The sequence below is a fragment of the Dioscorea cayenensis genome, chromosome 1 (genome assembly GCF_009730915.1).
Source record: "Dioscorea cayenensis subsp. rotundata cultivar TDr96_F1 chromosome 1, TDr96_F1_v2_PseudoChromosome.rev07_lg8_w22 25.fasta, whole genome shotgun sequence".
In the NCBI taxonomy this organism is placed as follows: domain Eukaryota; kingdom Viridiplantae; phylum Streptophyta; class Magnoliopsida; order Dioscoreales; family Dioscoreaceae; genus Dioscorea; species Dioscorea cayenensis.
Genome location: NC_052471.1, coordinates 19,533,830 through 19,539,979, shown reverse-complemented (window position 1 = coordinate 19,539,979; position 6,150 = coordinate 19,533,830). Strand labels below are relative to the sequence as shown.

At 43.0% G+C, this 6,150-nt stretch overlaps 1 non-coding gene across 1 annotated transcript; it reads left to right on the top strand.

Moving 5' to 3' along the window:
• Positions 1-5,856: 5,856 nt before the first annotated feature.
• Positions 5,857-5,963, top strand: LOC120267910. Its single transcript, XR_005538624.1, has one exon. It is a non-coding gene; the product is annotated as a small nucleolar RNA R71 (small nucleolar RNA).
• The last annotated feature ends 187 nt before the right edge of the window (positions 5,964-6,150 follow it).

Below are 6,150 nucleotides of genomic sequence, written 5' to 3'. Positions count from 1 at the left end.
AAGCATTCAAGATTGGAACTCAAATAAAAACATTAATTAAGGAAAGCATAATGGAAGGTCAAAGAAATAATAACATCCTAGTGTTTACAAAATCCAAGTACCCACTAGGGGGTTTAGCTCTCCATGGAGCACATTACAATCAACAATCAAATTAAAAGTAAAGATAAGCAATCCATAGGAAAACCCCTTAGGTATTTATGTTGATGATCTTGTGGAGTAGCCTCATCTTCTCCAAAGGTCCCCTTGTCTGGCCTAGGGCACACCTCGCCGGATCGGTGCAGACGAAAGCTCCGCCAATAACGTTCTTCCAAGCGAGCGCGGTGTCGAATCCAGAGAACCACTCCAAAGATGTGCCAAAAGCCTCTAAACCCTAGCCGACAGCCACTCAAAACATAGAGAAAAGTTGGAGAGAAGGGGGAAAGAAGATTCCCAAAGTCGGGCTAAATCGCGGCTTAAATAGGGCTGGAATCGGCCATCCACACTACCCTGTGGATCTGCCAGACGGGCATGTGGAATTTCCGCACGGGTATGGAGAATTTTCACACGCCTGTGTGGATTCTCTGGAAATCTGATTTTCGACCGGCTGTGAATAGTAACTGCTACATTATCTTGCTATAGTGATTTCCCCTCCAAATAAGAGTAGCTTCATACTTCATATGCGGTAGCTCTTTCCACCCCAAATGCACAACTAAACCATATATTTTCTTTCTATTTCTCTTTTTACCAATATTTTTCAAAATAGAACAAGAAACAAAACTAATTAGTCCCTTAAACATTGAACTTGAGTTTCCAGAAGAGTTTCATGAGCGAATGGTGCAACAAGTGGCAATCGGGGAAATATTCCTGGAAATTCAAGTAAAAATTAGAGCATGAGACCATTCAATGTTAAAAAATCTCCTAGACTCAAAAATACAAACATTGCAACTAAGGTGAATCGCCATTAGCTGCGTGAGCATGTATATCAATCAAAACTTGTGTAGAAGACATGTGCAATGTGAACTCCCCCCATACTTAAATGTACATTGCCCAAAATGTACACATGCAAGCACAATAGAAAGTATAGAAATCATGCAAATATGTGGGAGTGGGTAATTGAAACAATACTCCCCTGACTCCTAGTGATGCGTTTGGTGGAGCTAAATCCTTGGGAGTAAAGTTCCAATAGGTTGTGAAGCACACACGGCCCACATTGCCCGTGTCCATGACTAGTTCTCAATTCCCATACTGACAAAACCATCTGCGCGCATGTGAAGCTCAGTAAAAATAAAAACTCGAGTATATAAATGATGAAGCAATGAAATACATCTCGAACAAAAATAAAAGATAAACTCAAAAAGAGAGTCCTTTCTTACTATACAAGCCTAAAATATAGAATGCAGAAAGTAAATATAAAATAACAAGAAAGAAATAAAGAAAGACGTATCATAGGTCGGTGTCCAGCTCTGGTTCCTCTACTGCTTCTGCTGTTGGTGGCGATGATATACTTGGTGGATCAGTCGGTGCATGAACAGGTGATGATCGTGCTGGGGAAGCCTGAGAGGTTTGGGGTGTTCTGATGAAAGGTGAGGGCGGGTCTCACTCTAATAACTACAGTATGGTGTCAAGATGCACCATCTTCCCTTTATACTACACAACCTGCGTAGCCCAGACCTCGACGATCTTTGTCTGAAGCACACCCATAGTTTCCTCGAGCCTCTCAAGGTGATTATAGGCTTGGGAATGAGGAGTAATGCCCACCGGGCACCTAGATGTCTCCTATGCTGCGAGTGGCACCCGGGCTCCATTAGTGCAAACTGAGGCTCTCGGACCTGCTGTGAACCCTCTGCTACGTCTCCTCCGCCGTCGGTGGTCTCTAGGGTAGGTGTAGCCAGAATATATGCTCCAGGCCCATATCTGCTCAGTAAGCCCATTCTCCTAATCGTATCGAGTCCAAAAGGGAAGGGGATGACAATCTTTTTGGCACCTTGGATGCGTCCAAAAGGCCATCCTAAAAATGAGTCTAATGACGTAAAGGCCAGTGAATAATATTCCCACTCTCGCATGCTGGCTCTGGTGCCTTAGGAAATGTGGCACTACGTTCCCTAGGTGAATTGGCATGTTCTCAACTCTTGCCAGCTCAAAACACCTATGTTGTCACCTCGGCCATTTACGGATCTACTAATGAATGAGTGTAAGTATCTGTACCTCGGTCGGGTTAAACATAAGGCCTTGGACACTCCCAGTTTATACTGCCCATATCCATATAAAGCTCGGTATGCTTGCTGCGGTGTCAGGGTGTCGGGGTAATCCGTTAGTAAGTGTCTATACTCCTATGTATCTGTGTATGTCTTGTCATACAAGCCCATACGAACTGAGAACTCAATGACACTCATACTGAACTGATGTCCAAATGCTCTGAACTGTATGACATCAACGATGTCAAATCTTCTTCTAGCGTCAATATGCGGATAGCTGGGTCTTGGATAGTCAATAGTCTCCTCCAGCTTTCCACAGCCAGTAGTTCGTCAATCTCATCAGCCAACTCATCAACTCGCTAAACCTCTCTTACTGCACTCAAGTCCAGAAAATGAGATTATCCAAAACTGAGTCTTGGTAACTGCTCAAATTGAATTTGATGCTCAGGATTTGCAAATTCAATATGTGCTAACTCAGGTGAAATCTCCGTAGGATGCTTAGCCTCTTGCTTCTTTGAATGAGGTGCCATATCTATAAAAAATGAAAAAGAAATGATCAAAGAAACTCACAAAGTAATACTGTAGAAATCGACATGGTCGTGGCAAAATTCCAAAATTACGTCACAATTTTTTCCCTGAATTCATTATAAGCATGCACGGACCATCTTACCATAACAACGAAACAACATTCACCATTTTTAACCATTAACATCAAGTATAGCGAAGAGAAAATTGAAAGAAGGTTTACCGATGAGGAAAAGATGAAAACATAAAAAATCAGCATGGAAACTCATGTATAACCTTGCTAGATTGACGGTAAGAGGTGAGGGAAGTGATTAAAGGTGTTCTCTGAGAGATTGAAGTTGTAATAAAGAAGAAACACAAAGAGATTTTAAGGAAAACATGTGTCTCTTTGAATTCTACGCATCCACACGGGCCTGTGGAAATTACCCATGCCCATGTGACTCAATTGGAGAGCTCCACAGGAGTAGACGCATGCCCTTGTGTACCCTCGGGAAAACACCTTATGCTTATGAACGCATCCACATGGGCTGGCAAAAATTCCCCACGCCCGTGTGCCCGACCCATAGGGGTATCTTCATGCCCATGTGGCTCCTCTGCTAAACCGAGAAAATTCTTTAAGTATTTCCGACGGCCGTGTGAAAATTCCACACGGGCGTGGAACTTCACAGGTACAGTTCACACGGGTAGACGCATGCCCCTGTGTATTCTCAGGATGGAGGAAAGCTGTTCTGCAGAGATCCACACAGGCATGTGGAAATTACCCACGCCCGTGTGTTTGTCACAGGGTCATCCACAAGGGTGAATCCATGCCCTGTGTTGTCTCGGGAAAACTCACTAAGTCTCTGCAGGAAGACACACGCCCATGCGGAAATTACCCACAGGCATGTGATTGTCTCTTGGTCATTCACATGGGCAAGTCTACATCAATGTGCCTTCTCTGGGTGAGCCCTCAGTAGAGGCCCACGGGCGTGTGAAAATTCCCCACGCCGGTGTGTTTTCTCTGGACGCCTTAGAAAACCTGTAGACTCTGTAGTAAAATTCATGAACATCTAAATACACTCAAAGCTGCTTTTACCATGAAAAGTATACCAGAGAAAGATGCACAACATGCTCAAACCACCAGAAACTTTGCCATACACATTTAAAACACATGTATGCACAAAACAATCCACGAGAAAATCACAACAATAGCATCTAAAAATCAGGACACCAAACACTCAATGCCTTATTCATGCAAACACTAAACTAAAATCTATAAAAACATTAAAGACTTGGGTTACCTCCCAAGAAGCGTTTGTTTAACAATACTTAGCTTGGCGTACCTCTTCTTACCTCACGGGGGCTCATAGATGAAGGTTTCCCTCCTACCCATGACTTGGAAGCATGATGAACATAGTCTCTTGAAGGTAGAGGGAGAGTTGTCGAGCTTGGTACCACCTAACAAGGGTTCGTCAACCTTTTCAGTTCTTGCACATTCCCAACAGCCGTAAGGCATTTCTTGTGGCGTTTCCTTGCCCGTTTCATCTTCCAGAGCACCTTCTTCAAAATCCCTGGTGTAGATAGTATTTTCTCTTCTAGACCAAGCATCATTACTTCTTCTTCATCCTCCTCTTGGTTTAGCAACCCTTAATACGATTCCTGATTAAACATTTCCTGCACATATTCATCAATTATCTCATCAGTAGTGTCAAGAAAATACAAAGTATCATCAAACTCAAGAGAATGTCGCATGGCTTCGACGAGTCGGTATGTGAGCTTATCATCGACATCTAACACTACGAAGTCTACATGAAATATGTACTTGTCCACCTTGACAAACATGTCTTCAATGATGCCCCTCGGATGTCTCATTGTTTCGTCCACCAATTGCAATGTCATCCGAGTGGGCCTATGCTCTCCTAAGCTTAGCTTCTGAAAGAAAGAATATGGCATAACGTTGATACTAGCCCCTAAATCGACCAATGTCATCTATTGACCCAAATTGCCAATGTTACACAGTATCACAAAGCTTTTGAGGTCTTTCTTCTTGTTCGGCAAATTCTTTTGCAACACCGCCGAACAAGAGGTATCTAAGATCACTGATGCACTCTCTTCCAACTTCCTCTTGTTAGTCAAAAGATCGTTCAAGAACTTAGCATACTGAGGCATTTGAGATAACTCCTCCACAAAAGGAATGTTGATGTGCAATTACTTAAATAGACCCAAGAACTTCTTGTATTGCTCATCATTTTGGTCATTCTTCAATCTAGAAGGATAAGGGATTCTTGGCTTGTAAGATAGGGGTACCACCTCCTTTTCTTCGTTGGCTCTCTCCTCAACCTCCACGACCTCGGGTGCTTCAACATTGGTCTTCTTACTTGGAAGGCTACCCTCAACCTTACGACCACTTCTTAAAGTGATCGTCTTCACATGTTTTCTTGGATTAGTCTCGGTATTGGTTGGCAAGCTTCCTTGTGGTCTCTCCGATAGAGACTTCGTGATTTGCTCCACTTGATTTTCTAAATTATGCAATGAAGCAGTGTGGTTGCGATGTGTAGCCTTGACCAATTGGAATCGTGTGTCTGATGATTGCACAAATCTATTCAAGGCTTTCTCTAAATCAGACATCCGGGTCTCCAAGCCTGAAACTCTATTCTCCATGTTTGGGGCTTGTTGTTGTTGAAAACCAGGTGGTTCTATGGCCTTTTGCTGCCCTTGGTTACTCCATGAGAAATTAGGGTGATTCCTCTACCCTTGGTTGTAGGTGTTGCTATAAGGATTATCTTGTACCCTTCCCGAATTGCCCACAAAGTCTACTTGTTTAGTCGGGGCTGAAGTAGCAATCGAAATAAGATAATCAGACGGCATATGTGAACCCCCACAACCATCAAAACTTGTGAAAGCATCCACCCTTGGTGAAGTCACTGTAACAAATTTCTTGCTCAATGCCTCTACTTGGGCTGCTTAGGATGTCACGGCATCAATTCCATGGAGTTCGGCCACTTTTTTCTTTCCCCTTGTATTCCATTGGTAGCTATTTATGGTCATTTCCTCTACCAACTGTCGGGCATCTTTAGGGCTCTTATTTCCCATTGTACCTCCCGTGGTGGCATCTAGAAGTTGTCTTGTGCTTGGATACAACCCGTTGTAAAAGGTATGAATGATCATCCATTCGGAGAATCCATGCTATGGGCACTTCAGCAAAAGATCCTTGAATCGATCCCATGTCTCAAACAAGGATTCAAGCTCCATCTAAACAAACGACGATATTTCATTATGAAGCTTTGCCGATTTCCCCAGAGGAAGGTACTATGCAAGAAAAGCTTCGACTATTTTGTTCCATGCCGTGATGGATGCTCGTGGTAAAGAATGTAACCATTGCTTAGCCCTTCCTTTTAGAGAGAATGGGAACACCCTCAATCATAGAACGATGGTAGAATAATAAGATATGAAATAGAATGAATGAATGAAT